Source organism: Danio rerio, chromosome 3, assembly GCF_049306965.1.
Source record: "Danio rerio strain Tuebingen ecotype United States chromosome 3, GRCz12tu, whole genome shotgun sequence".
NCBI classification, from domain to species: Eukaryota; Metazoa; Chordata; class Actinopteri; order Cypriniformes; family Danionidae; genus Danio; species Danio rerio.
In genome coordinates this window covers 56,861,106-56,884,396 of record NC_133178.1, presented here as the reverse complement: position 1 = coordinate 56,884,396, position 23,291 = coordinate 56,861,106, and the positions used below count along the sequence as shown (strand labels likewise).

Genomic DNA, 23,291 nt, shown 5'->3' with positions numbered 1-23,291 from the left:
CAGTTCAAAATAAATAATCCAACATCAGTGCTTGAAAGCTCCACCCCCTCCGCTACATGAGCAAAGCTGCGGTCATTGAGTGCATTAAGTATCTATCAATCCACACTTCATTTTAACAGTTGAATAAATGCATCATCTAGGTAGATTTCAGTGTAAATGCACTACTTACACAACTTAACTACAAAATGGTGTAAAATAGTGCATAAGTATGGGATTTGGGATGCTCCTACTTTTTATAAATATGCCATCATAAATAGAAATGACAACCTCAAGACATACAATGCAAGCTTTACGCTTGATGTTTGAGTTTTAGAGGTGACAGTTTACAACCATGATCAATAAGTCTGTCATGCTATTGATTTTTCACTATTTTTGCAAGCATCACTGCTCACTTACCCACCATGGGGGGAAAAAAAATTTCCTTGATTAGACACAAAGTTCCTGTAGTTAACCTCAACAGAAGATGTTGTGTTGGTAAAGTGTGGACAGGGAGTCCCTCAGAAAAACCCCTCTGGACAGAGCTCTGACCTGAGAAGCAGAGCTTATAAATGAAGCTTACAGCACAATAACAACAAGTGGAATTACTTCTCGGAGGGAAACTGTAAAAAAACACATCTTCTGTGATGTGAATTACAACATGCAGAAAGCTTTAAGCATGTGCAAACTTTGTACAAATATTGTCTCTGCAGACAAACTACACCAGAACGCAGACAGAAATGAGTTTCATATTAAGGTTGCCAGGTGAAATTCCCTTTTTAAATCACAGCAATGCCTCTGTTTCTCTGTGTGAATCGGCTCTGTCCAATTTATCCCCATTTATTATGTTGCATTTGTGATTTGACTGATAAAATGGCGCCTTCTGAGACTTATTTTTTGACACTGGATGTCTTTTTATTTCTTTATTTAGTTTAGTATCTATTCTAACACTTTGCAGCAAGTATTTTCTGAAGACCTCAAAGGAATTGTTGCGATTTCAACAGAAAATTTGATAGAAAAAAAAAGATACATTTTTTAAATGATTCAAATATAAACCAAATTTACTTAACCATGATCTTCACTGCATTTATTGTGTTAGAGTAGATTTTTTTGTGCTTTTGTATATATATATATATATATATATATATATATATATATATATATATATATATATATATATATATATATATATATATATATATATATATTTATTTATTTATTTATTTATTTATTTCAAGAGTTCACATTTAGCTGATGAATGTTTATAAAGCTTGTTTGGCATGCTGTCCCGGGAGACAGCCCTGAGCTTATAAAATCCTCGAGCCCGGGGCTCCCTCCCATTTGCAAGGCGAGGGGGGAGTTTGAGCTCAGGTAGATCTCGAGAACTTCCCTGCTGTTGTAGCTAATGAATAGACAGTGATTGCTCTTAAGAGAATTACTTAACCTTAACTTAATTGCTCTTAACCATTTACTAGGAGCATGTCTATAATGCCATTTTGGATTAGTCAATTAACTTAGGTTGCATGTTTTTTTGACGGTGGGACTAAACCCGAGAACCTGGGGAAAACCCACGTGAGCACCGGGAGAACGTGTAAACGCTGCACAGGAACGTCTGCTGGCTTGGTAAGGACTAGAACCAGTGACGTTCTTGCTGTGAAGCAAAAGTGATAAGCACTGGGCCACCCTGTCACCCATCAAGAAAAGGAGTAGAAGTAGGGGGGATTCTTCAAAACGAAGATGTCGGTCATATGAAACTTGGGGTACTTATAGTGTCTTAGAAATCATCTGATTGGTGATTCATAAATTGAATAATGAGGGGCCGGCTGCAAGCAATCATAAGCTTGTGATCCTCTCGAAATTAGTTTATAAATAAACTTCACTTTTTTTCTGGCTAGCAAGAATGTGAATATGTTACTTTATTGAATTCCAAAACATCCACACTTAATTTTGCGAGCAATATATCTATATTTGCAAGTGTTCCTCTGTCCTTGCTTTCAAAGTCTGTTTACATTCATGAATGGTTTGTGCTTTTGTTGTATCTTTCAAAAAAGGTTTTTCCTCAGCGTTCTGGCCTTTATCTTGCTTGCTGAGGAGGGTAAGAGAATATTGTACACGACTGTTGTAAGTAGCTTTGTGAAAAACACTGGAACAGTGTATTGTTAAAAGTACTGAGCTGAAGTGAAAATGTTTCTGTTCTGGTTTGTTTCTATTTATGTCCAAAAGCACTATATATGATCAAATCAGCAAAGACCTAGGTGAGAAAAGAAATCAGAACAAAAGATAACAAGACTAGGGAAAGAGGGGAAAAAACACCAAAAACTACAGAGCACTTTCAGTGCATAACATCCAGGAATGTTTTTTTTTAATCGTGTCAATGCATAGTTATGCATACTGCACTGAAAATGATAACCTAGAAAGTCATTTGAGTTACCTTACAAAACGATTCAAGAGGGGTCTGGCTAAATACTTGGTGCAGTGCAATCTGAGCTGCATCCAATGCTTTTTAATGTGCTCACCTAACCCTACCCGTCACAGGGACATCACTCACTCCATTGAGTGCATTATGTCTGACATTGCAACGCTGAGTGATGCAATCTCAGCTTGCATCATAAAGGCTGCATCCAGACACTATTGAAAGATTCATATGATAAAACATCAGAAGTGCCACATAAGACTACTGGTAATTGTGTAGACCTACACTACCTGACACAAGTCTTGTCATCGATCACAGTTATAAGAGCAACAAATAATAACTTCTTATTGATCATTTGAAAAAGTGGCAGAAGGTAGTTTTTTTTTTTTGATGAATCAACTGTTGAACTGTCTCCCAGTCATCACAAATGCTACAGAAGACCTATTGGAACCTGAAAGGACCCATGATTCTCACAGTATTCAGTCATGTTTGGTGAAGGTAAAATCATTGTTTGAGGTTACATTCAGTATGGAGGATGCGAGAGAGCTTCAGATCAAGACATTTGTGCTGCCCGTTACATTACACACCACAGGAGAAGGCAAATTCTTCAGCAGGATAGCGCTCCTTCTCATACTTCAGCCTCCACATCAAAGTTCCTGAAAGGTCAATGTGCTCCAGGATTGGCCAGCCCGGTCACCAGGCATGAACATTATTGAACACATCTGGAAGATGGAGGAGGCATTGAGGATGAATCCAAATAATCTTGATGAACTCTAGGAGTCCTGCAAGAACACTTTCTTTGCCAATCCAGATTGCTTTATTAATAAGTTATTTGAGTCATTGCAGAGATGTCTGGATGCAGTCCTCCAAGCCCATGGGAGTCATACACAATATTAATTCTTTTTCCGCTGCACCATGACTTTATACTGTGCATTATTTATGTTAAGTAATAAGACTTTTGTCAAAGCAAAGACAGACCTTACTGTTCTAAATGAATAATTAAAAATCAAGACATTATCATTTTATTTTGGTAAAATAAGCTTAATCTTGAGGCTTTTGCCTCTCATATAAGCCACAAATGATCTACCAGAGGTCAAGTTATTATTTGTTGTTTCTAAAACTTGGACTTTTGTCAGGTAGTGTAGGTTGTTTTTATGATATATTTTACCATATGATTTCATTGTACTGTACAGTATGATATATTACTGTAATATGGTTGTGGCAATGTGTGTTGTGTTACTTTAACATTTATGTAGTATTTTTCCAATAGATTTTGTCTTTAAAAACTACTGCTAAAACTAGAACTAAAAACTAAAACTAAAAACTACTTACCTACTGCTTATGGTAAATTCTTGAGATACTTGTCCATGCGTGTTCCAATAGGTCTTCTGCAGTATTTGTGATGATTGAGATGCAGTTCAAAAGATGTGTACTGTACTATGCTGTGGTAACCCTGTCAAATTTTGCTCAGCTCATTCGTTATATGGTAAATTTATGTACCACAGGTTTACCAAAGGACATTTTTGTAAGGGGTTGTCAGTAATGACAGATTTGGCTTTTCTTTGAACTTTCACATTTTCAATTTACAATTTGTTTATTTTTCATCTCTCTTATCACAAAACATAATGCACCGTCAAAAACTTGTATTGATCGAACATCATCCATCCTCCACTTGTTGATGTCATTGAATGCTTGATGTTGCTGTTGGCTGGCTTGCATTTCTTCAGATATCCAGATGAGACTGTAAGTGTAACCAGAAAAAGGATTGGTTCTGGCCTGGTGGCTAGTTCCAATGAGTGAGGTCTACAGCGTAGTAGTGCAAAATATTGATTATATGGTTAAAACAGTTGATAATTGGGGCAGTGACAGTAGCCCCTTTCACACAGTGATACCGGTAAATATCTGGAAAATTTCCGGAACGACTTTACCAGTATATTCAAAAAAACGCTGTTCACACAGGCGAAGACGTTACGGAAATTTTCCGGAAAAGAGCATTCACACATCCATTCCAAAATACCGGTAAATTCTGACATCATTCACCACAAATGAGCTTTAAACGGCTGCGCTTGTATTTGTAAACATTTGACTAAATTGCAAACTCTGTGCATGATCAATATTGTGAACAACTTTCGCAGGATCACTTTCGCATGTCGAGATGTTCATAATATGTGCGTGTGCAGGGGCTCACAGGCTGTTTCACAGGCACACGCAAAGCTTGAAGGTAAACAAACAACGGCTTATCATAAGCATCTCATCGATGATTATTTACACAGTTGGCATTAAGAAGAACATATAAATGTGATCTGACTAACGTCTAGCAGCTAAATGTGTCTGGAAAAATATTCAAAGGCTTTTATTCTCACAAACCGTGCGGACGTAAATGCGTCTGACTGTTGTGATTGGCTAAATCAGACGTCTCACGTCAGCATGTTCTAGACGTGCACGCGCTTATTATGGCAATCTTCCTTTTGCATTCACAAGGCGCAGCATTCCGGCAAATTGCGGTAATGTTACAACTTCTCTTTCCGGAAAATAGCCAGAACGAATTTACCAGTATTTTCAAAAAGGACCCATTCACACATACAACCTTTCTCTGTATGTGTGAAAGGGGCAAATGTTTAACATATTAAAATGCATCTTTTTGGTAGAGAAAAGGTCCAATTATTTGATTAAACATTAAAACATATATGAAATCAGACAATTTTACAAGGGTTGGGAGTTTTTGGACTGTTCAGGCCTATTTCAACCTAATGATTCCAGTTTCATGACAATTATTAAATAAATAAGTATAAATGTAAGGAAGAACAAAACATAAAAACCAGTATGAAATGCATAAACCTGGATAAGGAAAGATGCAACTTTATCTCTTCTCTAAAACTTTCGGCCCTCTCTGAACTTTAAAAAGGTCATATGCCATGTAAAGGTCACATATGCCTTGACAGACTCTGGTGCTGAAGCCCTTTACTTTCCAGACTGGCATATTTTCTGTCTTTATTATGCTTGATATAACATAAAAAGGTGCTTTGAAAGTCGTTGAATGCTTGTCCTTGGTGTTCATGAAAGAATGGAAACCAGGTGCATGGACAAATCAGTTAGCTTTTCATGTCACTATAGCCTTAAATGTGCAAATTCCTTGGCTAGCAAATGCATAAAAGTGACCAGCTGGATATAAACTGATGCAAATAGATGGCAACCTTAAATGTTTGGACCAGACATGTGCATATTTCGTCCCACTGTTAAACCGCTTAATTGATGTAGTACTGATGTTAGCGTGCTCACAACCTCTCAACATGCTGCTGTTCATTCTCTATTAATGTAGCCTCCAGGCAACAAATATCTTTATTATCACATAACATGTAGTGTAGCTTACTGAACACACACGCTGATGGTTTAAGTGTCTCTTTTTGTCTGTGCAGCACTGCACTATCATGTGTCAAAACAGACTCTAGAAGGCGTCATTGATTTGGCCTCCAAAGGTCAGTCTTGTGGTGTACGATGACAGCAGATCTTTCTCAGTTGTTCCAGCAATAGACACAACCCAAACCTATAAATATGTATTGTTTAGCTGATTGTTTTTGATGTTTTCAGGTTGATAAAAGCCAGTGGAGCAAAGTGGTGGTAATATTTATTTCATTTAATTCATGTTGGTTACATTGTCAACACTTCACAATAACTGTGCATTAATAATGATGTACTAATAAACTATTACCTATTTCCTTTAGAATCTACAGTAATATACTGGAAGAAGTTTGACAGTAAAAATATTGTATTTATACTTAAAGCATTATTTATCTTGCTGTATTTGTCAATTATTATTTTTGTTTTTATTTTTAATAGACAGCAAGACCCGCTGGCAACAGGACATCTGTGTCCAGTACCATTCAGAGACTTTATAGAGGCTGGAAAAACTAAAATACAGGACACTCCTGGTAAAAATGGGAGTGTTGGCAGGTATGCCACCACCTGAGTTGCCAGAGCTGGTGCAACCACCAGAGCTGTTACTGCCAGAGCTGCCACCACCACCTCCAGAGCTGCCAGATCCTCCATCACTGCCAGAGTTCCCAGATCCCCTTTCTAAGTCCCCAGAGAGGGCACCAGATCCCTTTGAATTTCCTGAATAGCGGCTGCCAGATCCTCCTGAATTTCCAAAATTCCGAGCGCCTGATCCTCCCTAATCCTTTGAATGGCGGGTGCCAGATGCTCCTGAATCCCCTGTATGGTGGGTGCCAGAACCTCCCAAATCCCTCGTGTGGCAGATGCCATATCCTCCCAAATCACCTGAAAGGTGGGGACCAGATCCTCCCAAATTCCTCGAATGGCGGATGCCAGGTCCTCCCGAATTCCCAAAATACCCAGGGGAGCCAGACCCTGATGAATTTTCCCAAATGGCCAGGGGCACCAGATCCTCCCAAATCCCTCGAATGGTGGATGCCAGGTCCTCCCGAATTCCCAAAATAGCCAGGGGAGCCAGACCCTGATGAATTTTCCCAAATGGCCAGGGGCACCAGATCCTCCCAAATCCCTTGAATGGCAGGTGCCAGATCCTCCCAAATCCCTTGAATGCAGGCGCCAGATTCTCCCAAATCTCTTGAAACACCAGAGCCGCCACCTGAGTCCCTCGAATGACCAGAGCCGCCACCAGAGTTCCAAGTAGAGATCTGCGCGGGACTAAATTTTGAATTAAAATAAATTTTAAAACCCGCCAGGTTTTAGCCCAAACCCGACCGCTCCCGCTTATATTAAGAATTTGTTGGCCCTCTGCCCGATCCGCCACGTTTTCCGCCCAAACCCCCTATAGAGCGGGGGAGAACAAAACCGAAAATCACTCAGCTATACAGTCCAGACAGCCAAGCTGTCTGTATAAACACGCACACACATAGCACCAAGCACACACACGCGCGCGCACTAACACACACACACAAGCAGACACACAGGCGTTTGCTGTTATATTAACTCAAAGGGTTGTAATACCATGTATCAAGTACCAATGTAATACCAAAAGGTTTTATATTAAGGTATGTAAATACTGAGTCCAGCTCCGGGCCGCAGCGCACATTACTCTCTGGCCGATTCCAGCGCGGATGCGGCAGCGTCGGCTCGCTTATGGCCGCCGCATCTGGCCTGATTGATTCGAGCCGGAATCGGGCAGTGAGTTCACAAGCATCCAGCCTGAGTCCGGCAGCCGGAGCCAGGCCGAGTGGTAAGTCTCCGGCAGGCGAGAATCTAGCCGGAACTGGCCCGAGTGTATTTTAACATACACACACACAAGCACCAAGCACACACACCCAGGCAAAGCTCTCTCTCTCTCTCTCTCTCATTCGCATAGCAATATCCGCGAAATTGCTAGACAGCCCGCTCCCGTCCCAAATTAAACCCGTTACCGACTGCTCCCGCGATTTATTCTGAAATTTATTGCATTTATTGAAGTTCCAAGTGTGGTTGCTAGAGACATGTGACTTCCCAGTGCCCCCAGAGCTGTATGACCTCCAAGAGCCACCAGAGCTGTGTACTCTAAACATTGTGCTCACCATTTTCATTAAATGAGTTTAAAATAATTTAAACAAATGAATAATGACTATAAAAACTATATAGTTGTAAGTTGTTGCACCTTTCTTGTGTTGTTTACTTAACTAGAGCAACTGAGAGCACCCTACTGTTGCATTGTATTGCTCCTGTTAGGCTAAGTTTGTTTGTATAGTTCCTATTAATGTGTGTACCCTGTTATGCAATGTTTGTATGTTTATAACCAGCTACGAAGATAGTGGGGGTCGCAAGCTGAAAAGTTAGGGAGCTCCTGCTTTAACAGATGTAATAGAGTTGGCCAGAACATAGAGACAGACATAAAATGATTTAACATAACAGAAATTCCAAAGACTACAAAAAATGTTTTATGCAAACGTTTATTTATATTAATAGAGTTAACACACACAAAAAGGAAACAAATCAGACAGAATTTTTTCTTGATAATTGAAGCTGAAAGTAGAATTAAGGATGCGGAGACAGTGACAAAAGGGTGTAGTGGAAGTTTTTAAGTTAATATTTTTAAGCAAAAAAGTCCCTAAATATACACCCAACCATTATTGTTAGAACTAACTTGATGCTATTAGTTAAAACTTAATGGCTAAAGTTTTTGCTCTTTTAAAAACTATTGTAGATTAATCTTGGAGAGTCAAAATGTACCTGGTATTCCAGAATCACACTATACGTGAACATTCTGTCCTGTTTATGGCCTTGTAAGACCTTAAAAAATGTGTTTGTGTTTCAGTTGAACCACACCAGAGTTCAAGACTCCTCTTTTCAGCAGTCTCAGTTCACTTGATTGGTGTGCATCAAGGTTTCACATATTTAAATTCACTGCAAAAACAGAGCAATCACATAAAAGTTCATTTTAATCAGTTCAAACATACCAAATGTTAAACAACCCACGACTACAGATCCACTGACAAGCTTTTACAGCCCGAAAAGGTTTAGTACATTTTATTGTGACAATGTATTTGGAGGTCCTGGCATCAAAATGTTTAAAAATATTTCATTAATACACACTGTTACAATTCCACACAATTCATTAATGTTGTCCCAACACAGGCAGCATGCACAGCAAAATATGGGGACCCAAAACAACTCTATGGGTGTTAATTTCAACACTTTGAAAGTGTCTCATGGGGTCCACTCAAAACAGAGTTAAATCAACACTTTCAAAAGGGTTGGCACATTGACACCGAAGTAAGGGTTATTTCTAACTCTGGGCAGAGTTAAAAATGTAACTATATTTAACACCGCCTGGTAGTCATTTTTTTACTACAATATATAGTTATTTTATTCAACTCTCTTGAGTGTAAATATGGTAAAAAGGTCAAATAGACTGTAAATTACAAAAGAAAAAACATTTTATTTGAAAACATTCACCACTTCAACAATTTATTCAGTTTTTAAAATGCAACAATGTCAAATATGCTTTAAATGTTTTATTAGTACAGACAGTATCAACAAAATATGTATGACCAGTGCTCAAAAAGGCTGTTTCAGTCCTTTGGTCCAAACTTGAAGTTTCATCAGAGCCATTTGAAAGTTCAATATAGCGTCACTCATAGTTTTCTTCTGAACGCATAGTTTTCTTCTGAAATTACATTTTAAACTACTTGGCGTGCAAATCTTTCACTTCTGGTGTTTCCTTGGTCCTCCATATCAAACACAGCAGTTTAAATGAAGGTATAAATGCTGTAAACTTGTGTGAAAACAAACTGGAGCTAGGAAATCTCATCAAGCATGTCCTGTGAATGAAGTGCTTCCCAGCCACAGGATGACCTTTTTATCCATGACGATGTAGTAGCTGCTGACCGCTCGTCTGGTGGTTCCTGATGCACGGATATAGGGTGATGCTCATCTAAGAACTCTTCAAGACTCCAGCATGACTAAGAAAAATGTTTGAAAACAAATAGCAATCAAATTCTATGATATATTTAAAAGAACATTTAAAGTAAATAAAACATTCAAGAAATCTAAACTCACCTTTTGAAAATCTACATGATGATCCACAACTTGACTCTCCCTGCTGGTTGAGGTGACAGGATATGGAAAAGTAGAAAAAACACATCACTGTTGGATCTCCAAAAACAATTAGGTTAACCACTATGACTAGAACTGGAAAAACAGGCAGCTGTCTGTCCAGAATCCTGAATTTAACACAACACTTGGAGCAAAATTTAGAGGAGCTTCATTATCTATCATTTAGTGATGCTGACTTCCCCAAAATATTGGCCACAGTGTAAAAAATATTCATAAACTTACAGTTTTATGTAAGTGTGTGCGTGCGTGTGTGTGCGCGTGCGCGTTTCTTTACCAGATTCAACTTGTTAGGCCCTTTCAGGTCCAGTATTGACGCCACCTTTCCTGGAGTCTAGCAGATGTTTCAGGTCCAAATATAGTCTAAAATATTAGGATAAGCAGAAGAGAAAAAGTGCAAAGCAAAGAGCAAAACATTATTTAAGTAACAGTTCACCCACAATACAATACTTATCACCTTCATGTCATTTGTTATTCTCTAATGCTCTAATACCCTCTCAGCTTGTGAAACAAATACAGAACTTTATCAAACATACCTTCATTATTATCACCACATATGACCAAGAAGGTGTGCTTGGTGTCATTTCACCAACTCTGGCAATACACCATCCGTCTCTAATCAGCCACCGTCACAGGGTCTTGTGTTATTGTATAGAGAACTGTGGCTGTTAAAAAACTACAACACATTAGTATCAAACACATATGCATAACCTTCAGATTAAAAAAGAGAGATGAACATCACAAAGTATGCCTCACACTTTTTCAGATATCTTTTGATTCAGATGTTGATTATTGATAATAAATCTACAAATCAAACCTGTATCATCTTTAGGCTGCACAAATATGAATCAGTTGATTAATTTTACAGACAGGTGGCTGTTTACAACGCACTAAATTGTCTTTAATAAAACGGAAATGTTGTGTACATGCTAGGTTTAGTCTATAAGCACAATATCATGCGGGAGAAAAAGTTTGACTAAGATGTTCCTGACTACAGAAATAGCCTAACTTACTAACGTCAGACGTCCCGAGTTGGGAAAAGTCATTTTCGGGGGATACAGAGTTGATTTGCTGGAGGTAGCGGGAGAGATGAGAACCTGAAGAGCAATGGGATGAGTTGCGCGCGAACGTACCTGAAGAGCGGTGGGGGTGACTAGCGCGCGACGTAGCTGAAGAGCTGGGAGGGATGCGGTGGAGAGGGGTGTGCAAAGTGTTTAATGACCGGGCGGGAGACGCGCGATTTCCGGGAGATTATCATTCATTTGCGGGCATCTACTTGGGCATTTGGGAGTCTCTGTGCATTTGCGGGATAACGTTAACGTTAGTCCCGCAACTTCCGGGAGACTTCTGTAACGTTAAATGTCCGAGAAAGTGCAAACGCGGTCATTTAAACACATTAATGTTAACATTCCGACTTTAATGGTTGTCAACACTTAATTCAAGCGTACGTTATCACGCGAGTCTATGGACTAACGGTAACTTATATGGACGGCCACGAATGAACCAGTTTAAAAGGGCCGCGGTTTAAAATAACCAAATTAACGTACACGAATAACAAACAATCATATGTTTTAGTCAGGAAGCCTTTTACAAGTAAGCATGTGTTGATTTACTCACCAGATATGTTTTAGAAACTTTCCAGAGCTTATGGAAACCGTCCTGTGTTGCCGTTAGCATCCGGGCAGAGTAGGCTAACGTTAGGCGGCTCCGGGGATTCCCTCGCTAGGCTCCGGGGATTCCCTCGCTAACGTTAGTTTGCTTTGAATTAAAGGAGAAATGTCGATTTTATTTTACAGATGGGTAACAACGCACAAAATGGCATTAAGAGTCACAGAAATGCGTTGAACATGTACATTTGATGTTTTAATGCACTTTGTATGCGTGAGCATATATAAAAACATTCTTGAAAAGAAGTCAATAGTAATGCAGTTAAGCTAGATACACAAACGACCATGAATGAACCGCGGAAGATTAAAATTGTCACTCCATTCTAAAGTTAATAACTTAACAATAAGTTTACAACTGTTTTTCCTTAAAGAAAGTCAGTAAAATACCAACATTTAGGTAGTTTGACTCACCAGTTGCTGTTCTAATCCTCAAATGGAAAATGGCGTCTGGAAAATTCTTCAGTGACTGGGGCTGCATGAATTCCCGGATGTTGGAAATAACACCACCAAGTGTGGAAAAGATAACTCCTTGATTTCGCACTGAATAAAATCAATTCTAACTCTTATTATATTCATTTATCAAAATCTAACTCTTTAACGTCAACACTTCACTCTGAAATGCTTCAACACCGAGAATTTAACTCTGATGAATTTGCTGTGTGGTTGCTCAGTGGTTAGCACTGTTGCCTTACAGCAAGAAGGTTGCTGGTTCGAATCCCAGCTGAGCCAGTTGGCATTTCTGTGTGGAGTTTGCATGTTCTCCGTGTTGGCGTGGGTTTCCTCCGGGTGCTCCGGTTTCCCCCACAGTCCTAAGACATCCACTAAATTGGCCATGTTCATCTATCTATTGGATAAACGCATTTATATTAATATGCGTTATTATACATATTATACAATGTATTTACTTGCATTATTAGCAATAAAATATTTTTATATAAAAACTATATTTTCTATAAAAAACTATTTAAATTCTCAACATTAAACTCAAAATTTAACAATTATTCTGTTAGTTTAATTGGTGGCCAACAGTGTGTGGCTTATTTGTAACACTCTGTTACAACTAACCCCAATGTGTCGTGTTTTCCACAAAACTAGCAGGCAGGCAGAGTGTTTCTTACATCTTTTAAAATGGTTCCATCTTTTAGCCTAGAAGATAGTAATCGCAACAAAGTAAGATTTTACGTTCTTACTTTCACCGTTTTTTTTTATTTTTTATAAAAAATATTGACTGTTTCTCAACAAATTTTTCTGAACTTTTTCCATAACTGGCAGGAAGACGTCTGATGACACCTCGGTGAAAACCTTGGAAGCATGCCATGGTTAACCCTGAGTAAATACAATAAAATTTTGTGTTACATTTTACCCAGCCCTCCCATAGTTGGCAGTTCATTTCGCTGTAACAATTCCTGATTAATAAGGAACTTGTCCCAATCACCAGCGATCCTATTCTTGTGGATTGCTGGTAAAATCACAGCTTACTAAAGAGCTACAAATCTGCTGTTAGATGGACTATAGATCCAGTCATGCACCACACACACACATCTGTTTCGGATCACAACTGATAACACTCACACAGTTGGGAGCCACTCAAAGACTGATAACAAGGAATGTAGCTTGTAGCGGTAGTTCTACTAGGAATACCTAATGCCACATTACTCATCACAATCAGTTCCAAGCAATAGCCACAAGACACAAGGAATACCTAATGCCATGTCACTGATCATAATCAGTTCCAACCAATAGCCAAGAGACACAAGGAATATAAGCTGTCTATTCATTTCATTCATTTGATTGCAGGCACCGACGCAGACGTTCACCCACCGTCCTTCCCACCACCACCAGGTTGGCACTGTCCAGGTGGGAAGGCTCCGCGCCTGCCTTCGTCCTCAGCAGACGTAATTGGATCTAAAAGCTCCCAAACCAAGCTACGGTTGGGGTCTTCGCCAAAGAATCTATCCTATGCTCCAGATCCTATGCTTTGTCACATAATACTCATCAATATAAGTAATTCAGTATCATAATAATCTCCCTGGTCTTTCTGGTACACCTATTTAAACCGCACACAAGTGTATCAGTGCTGAGTCTTGTTTGATGCGTTTTCCTTGTCTTGCCATGTTTCTTTACGTTGCTCGCTGTCTGCCTTTTGACAATCCACCATTTTTATGACCACAAGTCTGGATTGCCTATTTAAATCTGCTTGCCCCTGACCATTCTCTGCATAATAAACTTACATTTGGATCCACACCTCCCTTGTCAGCATCCCCTTTACATTACAGGGTTAAGCCGCATAAAAATTAATGAATGAATGTGTTATTATTTGCTTAATTATTTTGACAAATTTAATAAGATTGAACCTAAAACACTTTGTAACAAATATGGCAGCTTACCATTCATCCGCCCACCAGAGGGAGCTCTCTCCCGAATATTGACTGGGTACTTCCCCTGTGGTATTTTCTGGTAGCCACCATATATAAGCACGCAACTTATGTCTGTTCTTTGCGAAGCATTGCCAGTTTCACTGCCTACTAGGCAATTTCCTACTACTGCCTCCATGTCTTCACCTACGGCTCCCTCACACACTTGATGTCCCCAAAGAAATCCCAAAAATTGTGTTGTTTTAGCTTATATTAAATACATAATTTGAACAAGCAGCAAAATCTATAATTTTTTTCAGTGCAAATGTTAATCTTTAAATATTTGCACTTTCAGGAAACCCTCATAGTCATTCAAATAATAGCAGTGAACATCAACATTTAATATAATTTAACTAGTTAAGTTGCTGAGAAAAACCCACTCTTGCATTGCATTGCTCCCTTACACTTGCTTTACAAACCTGTTGTTCTACCTCCTGTTGTTGTTGTTGTTGTTATTGTTGTTGCTACACTCCAAATCCCATCATAGCCCATCTGCTCTATTACCCTCCATTTGGATGTCCATCTTGGTCCTCCATTTAGAATCTCCGTTTTCTAGCAAAATGGGTTTGTTGTCTTGTGCCGTAGCCGGTCTGAGTAATTATACTTAGCAGCGCATGGCTCGCTGGTTGCACTTCACATGCAATCGGGGACCTCTAAGCCTTGCAGACCATGTGATGGAAAACTTCTGCAAGGGCACAAACAGGAAGCAAATATTACTGTGCGCCTGAGCCGCTGCCAACATGAGCAAGAACTTAATTTGGGCTGTAAAATCTACTTGTCGGTATAAGCTGCTTTCTCGCTTCTCGGCTCAGGCTTGCATTGTATGCTTTTTTTTTAAAAGGCAGGCAGGCAGGCGAGCAAAAAAAAAAAAAAAAAAGGAATCTTTGAAATAACAAATTACTTTGAAAAGCTCAAATAGCAGTTCAATTAGAAGTGGAGTGCCAGGTAGTCCTGCTGTGTAATTGGGCACCATCTCTTTACGTGAGTCAGCAATTTATGGCAGTCTCACAACTAACGATTTACTGCTATCCCTCACAGCGGGCGCAGACACGAGCCGAACGAGAGCGAGGTAGTCTGTGACCGGCGGATAAGCACTACCTTAAATTCGGCCATTGCTACATTGGAAGTGAGAAGCCCAAATTCAATCTTATTTCGCCCGCGCATTGGTGTTTAATGATGTGGTGTAAAAATAAATGAATCAATACTCCTGCCCGCATGTCTCTGTTCCCACCAGAGTAAACAGTTAGGGAATAATTGAATGAGTGCCTCTCAGACTGAGACAAATGACTCTCATCTGTGACTGATTGTACTTACCAGCCCCTGCTCCTTCTCTTCTTTCGTTTGCTGCCCCGTTCCCTGTCCTCTGACTAATGTTAAAATTCAAATCAGCATTATTGGCAGCCGAACAAATAATTCGGTGCCAAATGTTTTGGATTCGCTCTCTTCCGAGACGAGCTGCAGAAATGAAGCATTGCTTGAAGAGAACATAATTATTGCTACTCATTTTTATTAATTTGGCCCTTGAGAAAGTTTTTGAAGATATTTCATGTCTAGCTAAAACCGTGTTGACTTCTCCCACAGGGTTTTGGTTAATTAGCATTAATCCATGTGTAGCCAGGGTCAATCCCGGTGCTTTAAGAAAGGCTGCAAAAAATGGACAGAATAAAGAAGCTCCTGTTATTTTTTTTGCTATCCCTGCGGATTTAAGCTCTGGCAAACGGAAAACCTCCTGCTGTATACATAGTTTGGGGGCACCAACCGAAAACAAATTGCCAGTGGAGAAGGAAAAATAGACTTAATACAAAATGTGTCTTCTTAAATAATACTGCTTCTGCAGTAGATGCATCTTCAGCCGGCAGAATAAAATATATGAATGCTGATTGACAACAGCAATGTTTGTAGCCTGCAAGATTCAAACTTATTCATTAATTTTCCTCGGCTTAGTCACTTATTTATCAGGGGTCACCACAGCAGAATGAACCACCAACTATTCCAACATATGTTTTGCGCTGCAGATGCCCTTTCAGCCACAACCCAGTACTGGAAAACACGCATAAACTATCACTTTCACACACATTCATGCACTACCAATTTAGTTATTCTAATTTACCTATAGCACGTGTTGTTAGGAATCCCACACGAACATTGAGAGAACAAGCTAATTCTTTATAGGAATGCCAACTGGTCCAGCAAGGACTCGAACTAGTGACCTTTTTGTGCTAACCACTGAGCCACTGTGCCGTCCCAAGTTTGAAACTATTTTTAGTAAAAAATAAAAAAAGAGACAATGAGATTATTTTCTTATGGGGTCAGTAAGGTTTTGTTTTTAAAGAAAATATGATCATTTCATTCAACAAATAGACTTTTGGCATAATGTTTTATTGTCATATTAAAAAAATAAACTAAGCTAATATTTATCTCTATCAACGAATCAAGTAATCTGCTGTCAACCCCTGAAGCATTACATTTATGAACTGAACAAATCATTACATATGAATAAAAATACTTTAGAAATATATATATATATATATATATATATATATATATATATATATATATATATATATATATATATATATATATATATATATATATAAATATATATATATATACAAAGATATAGTTCACCTAAAAAAAAAAAAATATATATATATATATATATATATATATATATATATATATATATATATATACATTTTTTTTAAATATATATATATATATATATATATATATATATATATATATATATATATATATATATATATATATTTTTTTTTTTTTTAAATATATATATATATATACATACGTATATATAAAATATATATATTTTTTTAAATATATATATTTACTGACCATTTTCACACAAATTTTATAATTATTAATTTCATACTTTGAGGTTATTTTTTTCTGTTGAGCACAAAAACTTATTCAAAAATCTTGGAAATCAACTAGGATAGGGTATATGCAAAAGCATGCTAACGGGACTTTTAATTTGCCTTAAACCTGGGTTAACTGCTTTCGGTGAACTGTATGCCAATGCAAAAAACGGCGCGTATAAGGTCTGTTTTCTTTAGAAATTATCAATCTCCACATGCTGAGTGATATCCGATATAAAGTGGGTCTCAGATTGTACAAGAAGCACTGCATTAAAGTACATTTCCCCCCGCCATGTCTTTATTATTTGAGCATTTATTTTACTCCAGTACATTCAATGGAGCTTCTGCGCTAACATGCCGATTCTGACGGGCGTGTGTGACTAAACGGCTTTTTGTCTTGTTTTACGCTTGATCAACTAAATGAATGCCAAAGTCTGTTTAACTGATTGTATTTTGATCACATTACAACATCGATGCTGTAAAAGGAATCATATAAAATGGAAAAAAAACTGACAATAACAGGTCACCAGAAGTTCATCAGCATGGGAAGAACACTAGCTCTGCATATACACTATAAACATCCAGACTATATATTTTTCTATAAAAAATGCTATGAGCATAATACCATGCAAGTCAGTGGCTACTGGTGTCCAACTTTTTTATAATCTTCTTTTATGTTAGATAATATAACAGAAACTAGAACAAATGGAGGATGAGGAAATTATGACAGAATTTTTATTTCTTTATTTCTTTAAACTGATATTTTTTAAGCAACGGTTAAGATGAACTCAGCAACACGGTGGCGCAGTGGCGGTTCATTCCACTGTGGCAACCCCTGATTAATAAAGGGACTAAGCCGAAAAGAAAGTAAATCAAGATAAACTCAAGGTAAAGTAAAAACCCTTTATTATTGCTCTACATATCCATTCATAGAATATGGATATACAAACACTATAGATGTACAAAAGAGAGCTTTTCTGCTTGTTCTCTCATTCATTTTCTTCTTTTCGGCTTAGTCCCTTTATTAATCAGTGGTCGCCACAGCAGAAAGAACTGCCAAATTATCCATAATATGTTTTATGCACCAGATGCCCTTCCAGGCACAACCCATCACTAGGAAGCATCCATAAACACTCTTTTAAACACATACACTACTGACAATTTAGTTTATTTAATTCATCTGTTCAGCATGTCTTTGGACTTTGGAGGAAACCGGAGCACCGGGAGGAAACCCACATGAACACGAGGAGAACATGCAAACTCCACGCAGAAATGCCAACTGACCAGCCGGACCAGCAGCCTTCTTGCTGTTAGGTGATTGTGCTACCCATTGCTCCACCGTGATGCCCCTTTTCTGCTTGCTCATTATGGAAATCCCTTTTTATTTGGCGACTACTTTGTGCCTGCCCTGCTTTTGACTGGAGAAAATGTCATCACAGACTTTCCTTGAAAGGGATTTTGTTATTAGTCTTTAAATCTGGAGCCAGAATTACAAGACAAATTAGACCCCAATCCTATAAAAATGCAAATGAGAGTGGAAAGTTCTGTGGGTGGGTAAACTGTAAACATAACTGTGGTTTTTTATTGCAATTTTTTATTACCAATGCCTTTGGCCCTGTTTTCACCTTTCACTTTGTTTCAACTAATATTTACGGTGGTCGAGAGAGCTTAACGTGCTGCAATTAAAAAAAAAGAGAAAATATTTTCATCACTTTGACAGCACACGTACTAAAAATCGTCACAACACAAACACAATTATCACACAATGCAAACAGTTGATAAAATATGCTGCATTTCTTTACAACACAGCAGAAATTTACCAAGGTGACTGTAAAACGTGACGGACCAAGCTATTTAGGTTATGGTTATTTAGTCTAATAAATACAAAAGACATGGGGGTCCCACTTTATATTAAGTGGCCTTAACTAATATATACTTACATAGGAATTAATAGTTTGTTACAATGTACTTATTGTGTAAATACATGTATTTACTGTGTACTTATGCTTGATTAAATACATGTATGTAATTACATCTGTAATTAACTTTTGTAATTACATTTGTAAATACACTGTTGACCATCCCTTACACCTTAACCCACCCTTAAACCTACCCATACCACCAAACCTGTCCATAACCCAACCTCTATACCAACTCAAAAGCACCACAAGTGTTCTCAAATACATTATAAACACAGTAAGTACATTGTATTTATTTTTCTGATGTAAGTACATAGTAGTTAAGGACACTTAATATAAAGTGGGACCGACATGGGAATCAGGATATTAAAATAAACAAAAAAGTCACCTTTCAAAGATCACCTTCACTGAGCAATCATCACAGCACAGCAGAGTCTATCACATTTGTGGGTCACCTTGAAACAGTTTCATTGTGTTTCGTTCTTTGTGCGGGCTTTTTAATGTGCATGCGTTAACAGATGAAGATTTATTCTCAATTTGCTGGTGTTTTTTTGTAATTGCATGTGTTTGCCTTAACTGCAGCATGTTAAGCTTTGTCGGCCACCATAAGTATTATCTTTTAGTGATCTGATTACAAGTGATCAGGTGACATTATCGCATACATCTTGAATTAACATGTGGTCTTAGGTGTCACTTGAGGCCACTTTTGTCCAGATTTCATCAAGACCTTCCCCATTATATCTTCATGCTGTTCGTCATTTTTGCAGGAGCACTCAGTGCAACACATACAGTAAGTGTGCAGAATGAACTGAGTACTGAGTGCAGAATGAACACACCCATGTTATGTAGTTTACGAGAGAACCAAAGGGAAGACGTGTGAAAAAAAATTAATGTAGTTGCTGCGAACTGTGATTTTTATGGTAATTCATGTGTTGTGATGTTTAATAACATTTTTACATTTTTAATACTTTGTTTTAGTTTTCTTACTCAAATAACATTAATATTTTTGGTCAGAAGACGAGTAGTAGGTATAGTTGTTTAAATTCAATCACATAAACATTACCAATATCAAATCAATCAAATTATATGCTTCTTTAACTTTGTTTTAAGACTGCCCACAGCACTGAATATTCCCTTATGTGTTTGCTAAATGGTAATGTCATTCCCCAATATTAGTGGGCGGTATAAACTGCACTACTCTGTTACGGTGTGGTGGGCCTCAAAACTGCTGGAATTTGAATCCTAGATTAATGTCAGAAAAAAAAAAGAAATAAAGAAAAGTTTTGTTTTTGTAACCCCTTTTATTACAGTGGACTCACAATACTTACACACATTTCTGTCCCAACATTTGATTTGATTTTGTATATTGAAACGAAGTGAAAACAAAGGTGATTTTTTTCAGCCCATCAGAAAAAATGAAGGTTTTAAGGATTAAGGACCTTACGTCCTTGCATGTATAGAATCAAATTGTCCACAAGAACATAGGTAATTTTAGAACTACACTTTTTTTCCTGTGAGGTTCACTGTTTGTCCACACAAAAGCGGAGTATGGGGTGACTGAAACCTAAACTTTCTGAAAACTCTGGGTCAGGGTGAAGATTTTCCAGAACGTGGAAGATGCAAGTAAACTTTTGCAGTAAACGTATCACATATTCTACATTGTTTAACTTCTGGACCATAATCCACTTCTGTTCTCATCTTAGAATTGACTTGTATGGATTTTACTCAAAAAAATACTTAGGGCCCTATCATACACGCGGCGCAATGTGGCGCAAGATACGACGCAATTGTTATTTGCTACTTTCAGCTCGGCGCAAGAGTCGAATGCATTTGCGCTCATATGTGCTCCCATAGGCGTTGTGGTCTAAAAAAGCAGGCGTGTTTTGGCACGTTGCTATTTTGAGAAACTATAATAGCCTGTTCTTTAGACCAGAACAAAGCCGGTCTATTGTCTGGCGCAGATGGCGCCTGGCTTATACACAGTTTGATACACACAAGATGTAGAGCAATACGCAAATATAATATATATATATAAAATAAGGATATTTTTATATAGGATATAAATATAAAGGATTAAAATATTACAAAACATATTATTTTTTAGCCTACATGAATTTAAAAACCACTGCCTTCCAACTACTTTCTTCATCTCGGGGGGCTTTTTCAGTTCATTCAATTTGCTTTTGTATAATGTTATTATTATTAGCAATATTATTTATTATATCTATATTTATATTTGTTTTAGTGAAAACAAGCTTAGATTTGTCCACCTGTCAGGTTTTAGACCATATTCGGCATAGCATATGTATTTGGATATAAGTCAGGTTTTTCAACACACTTCGTTAATAATGTTCATTTAATCGTTTGTTGGAAATTAGAACTGAATTTAGAAATATTTTTTAAAACAAATCTTTGCGCTTAACAAACGAAATTAATTATTTATAGATTAATTGATGTCTGTGCGCACAAGGTTTCCCTATCCATGAGAGCAAAGTGAAACTAGATTATGATATGCCTTATCTCTCATGCTCGTGCAGTAGATGCTCTGTTTAACTGTTTTCTTGGCAGTGAAATGCTCAGTTTTTCCACTTCCACTTACTTTATGTCATCTAAATAGCAAATGCGCTCATGGCGCAACGCAACTGGCTCTTAAAGGGAATGGGAGATGAGACTCTGATTGGTTTATTCTCAAAACACACCTATAACTCATTAAGAAAATAAACTCAACCCTTTTGGACCATGTGCCATGGCAAAAACGCATTCTGACACGCCCTGAAAGCATTTGTGCCCTGCGTTTTGCGCTTTGCGCATGGACCGTCAAATTAGAGCCCTTGATTGCCCATTTGGTGTGAACCCAGCATAAAAGAGTCATTATCTCCCCCTGTTTGTACGGCTTGCCCTTAACACACAGTGCCTTTTGCCATTTTTATGTGGACAGAGATTTTTTTTTTAAAAAAGCCAAACAAGGAAAACTTGTGGACATGGCCTTAGATGACTTATACAAATTCAATAAACAAATCTCCACCGTGATTGGTTCTAGTTGTCATGAGCTCAGTACACTTGCTAAAATTAAACACTTTCTCACTCATAATACTTTGGAGATGACCAAATCACATAACATATTTATTATTGCAACTCTTTTTATTGTGGTATCACCAATATAGAGAAAATTGGATATTTCGCACAAGGCTAACATTTAAAGATTCAGACTTGTGATCAAAAGGCCACAGGTTTGAATCCCGACACTGGCAGGAATTGTAGATTGGGGGAGTGAAGAACAAGTGCTCTCACGACTCTCATTACCACAACTGAGATGATTCAGCAAGGCACAGATCCCCCAACTGCTCCCTAATTGCCACAGTAATGGCTGCCCACTGATGTGGGTGTGTTTACAATGTGTGTGTGTGTGCACTTGGATAGGTTAAATACAGAGCATACAGTACATTTTGAGTATGGGTCATCGTACTTGGCCACATGTCACGACTTTCACAGAACTCAAATTACTCATCTTCATTTCCACACTGTGGCTAGATTAATTTCAGAATCAACCACTCTAGCCTGACTATTTTTTAGTTGCTTTTAAAAACTTGTTTTCATTGCCCGATTAGTAATTGTCGATAATAATAATAACAATAATATTTACAATATTGTATATATATGTATTACATATATGTATATATATATGTAAGGAATTATTATTATTATTATTATTATTATCTACAATTACTAATCGGGCAATGAAAACAAGTTTTTAAAAGCAACTAAAAAAATAGTTAGGCTAGGGGGTTTTGATTCTGAAATTAATCTAGCTCACTGAGCAGTTTAGAGTCCCTGTCACTATACTGGGGCATTAGGACCCACACAGACCACAGGTTGAGCGACCCCTGCTAGCAAGCTAGCTTTCCTATGTGGTAGATAAACCATCCTGGGAGGGGCTGAAAGGAGACAACAATAAATGCAGTGTTAATGTTTGTGAAAGGTGCTTCAGACTACCCAATTGCCTGATTGAATGATGTTCCATTGCCCAGGCTTCTGTAAACTTTATTCAGGTCATATAATAAAAGATTGAATTTATCTAATGCCACTGACTGATTTTTTGAGCACAGGGAGGACTTGGGGAAAGTCTATGACTTCAGATGCAGCTCTCCATTCAACACATGACCAGTCATAAATAAAGGAGAAAGCAGAAACTTGACTACCTCTGGTCATGCCAAAATGCAACCCTAATGCTGAGTTCAGACGGCATGATTTTCCAAGTAGTCACATCACAGATGTTTTCACACTGTATGATTATCTGGGTTAGCATTTTGTCGCTGCTGTGTTCACATTGCAAGATGGGGCGGCAGGGGGATTCACACTGCATGACATTACAATAGGATTGATGGAAACTTTGTCTTGGTCCACAAACTATGTTGCACATCCAAACACGTGAGTAGTGACATGAAAACAATGTGAGGGTATGT

The 23,291-nt window shown here is 37.9% G+C and overlaps 1 long non-coding RNA gene across 4 annotated transcripts; it reads right to left on the bottom strand.

Moving 5' to 3' along the window:
* Positions 1-8,271: 8,271 nt before the first annotated feature.
* Positions 8,272-12,087, bottom strand: LOC141381300 (uncharacterized). Of its 4 annotated transcripts, none has more exons than XR_012401246.1 (6): positions 12,007-12,087; positions 11,570-11,674; positions 10,489-10,617; positions 10,230-10,315; positions 9,899-9,941; positions 8,272-9,801 (listed from the first exon to the last, which is right to left on the bottom strand). It is a non-coding gene; the product is annotated as an uncharacterized lncRNA (long non-coding RNA). The 4 variants fall into 4 exon arrangements; XR_012401248.1 differs by having other exon boundaries at positions 10,489-10,628; positions 11,570-11,710; positions 12,031-12,087; XR_012401245.1 differs by having other exon boundaries at positions 11,570-11,710; positions 12,031-12,087.
* Positions 12,088-23,291: the final 11,204 nt, after the last annotated feature.